The sequence below is a fragment of the Acanthisitta chloris genome, unplaced genomic scaffold (genome assembly GCF_000695815.1).
Source record: "Acanthisitta chloris isolate BGI_N310 unplaced genomic scaffold, ASM69581v1 scaffold8902, whole genome shotgun sequence".
NCBI lineage: Eukaryota > Metazoa > Chordata > Aves > Passeriformes > Acanthisittidae > Acanthisitta > Acanthisitta chloris.
Genome location: NW_008658766.1, coordinates 19,597 through 21,295, shown reverse-complemented (window position 1 = coordinate 21,295; position 1,699 = coordinate 19,597).

Genomic DNA, 1,699 nt, shown 5'->3' with positions numbered 1-1,699 from the left:
TTTCTTACTCCTGCATCATGTGGCGGCGTGAGGTGAACTTACAGCCTGTTGGCCACTTTAATAACCTGTCTTACTGAACCCAACACACCTGTGATTTGTCATAGCTCTGTGGGCTTTTATTCCCTGTTGTGGTTAATAGTGCTGAAAACGAAAAAATCAGGCGGGAATCCAGTGCTGTTACTATTCAGGGCTTCTTACCCCGAGTGACTGCTTTTCTGTTTCCGTCTGCTGTGATGAAGGTGTAAATCTCTTGCCGGAGCTGCTACAAATCCAGTTCTCAAATAGCAGCTTTATAATTTAGTTTAGTTTTGGTTTGGGGTTTTTTCCTCCCCTCCCCTGCTGGCAGAGGTGTGCTCTCTGTTCTGAAGGTTTTGTTACCTTGCTGGCCGTGTGAAAACTCTCTTTGAAGTAGCCACCTCTGCTCTTCTTTCTCGGTTGTCCAGGCAGAAGTCCAGGCTTCCTGGGTGTTCCCTCCTGTAGTTGTCTCTCTCAACCTCATGTTTGACCCTACTTTAATTGACTGCTCATGTTGTGCTCTGCAGAAAGCTGTCTTTAGTACAGGGTGGAAAGGTTTTACTGCTGCATGTTTATATAGACTGTAAGAGGTGGGCATCACCTGCCATAAGCTTTCAGCAGCTTTTAAGAACTGCTCAAAAATTCATCTGAACAGTAAAACAAAGTAAGTAGCAAGCACTTGCATGTCTTGCTAAGAAATGGAAGTAAAGAATATTGCTCAGTACACCTAGATGCATCTTTCTGTAAGATGCCCGATGGTCTGTAAGCCAGGTTGTTTGGAACAGAAGACTGCTAGCAGAGGTGTTGCCACGAGCAGAACCTGCTCCTTTTCAGGGAGAGTTGTATGTTCCAGGGAGCTGGATTTGTCTGCTCTCAAATAGGCAGTACCGTTTTCTTTGCTCTTGATTCAAGTCCATGCCTTTAAACTTCGTGATTTGGCAATATGAAGATAGTCTTCCAGGCCTCCCCTCACTGCTCTGCGGTAAACTTCAGTCTGGTACCCCCAAAGCATGCACAAACACAGGTCCTCCTGACCCGAGTGCCTTTCACCTGTCAAACAGCTTTTGCCCAAGAGATTCGTGGCATTTTCTTTACCTGACTGGTGCCTGCACGAGCCACCTTACATTGCTAGCTGGAAGTGAGGTCCCGCCGTGGTTTGGGTATTTCCATCTTGGTGTCACTCTTCTGTTGGACATTGGTCTTCATATACTGCCTGGCTGCCTTGCCTCCCCCAGCTTACCTGAGCTGTGAGAAGGTGAATTAATGTGACATTAATTGCTATGCAATGAGATTTTATAGCTTGTTTGTTTAAGTGACACAAATAACATCTTTGATGTCCCATCCTGTTGAGCACTGTGTCAGTCTGACTTCCCCCCAGGTTAAATACCTGACTCAGAAGTTCTGCATCTGCTTGCTTGAAGGCTGCATGCATCACTTCCTTTTTCAGCTTCCAGGAGTGTGGGCAATGTCTCTTTATAACAGGTCAAAAGGATTGGTTTAAACTTTGAGCAATAATTGCATTTAGATTCAGTAAACTCACTCTCTTAAATACAAAGACTGCTGAAATTTTCCACTAAATTAAACACTTGTGCTGCAAACAATTCAATTGCAATCTCTTCAAAGCCTTTGGACAGGCTTCTCTTATCTGGAAATCTTGTTTATCCCATGGTGTTTGGATAATCTC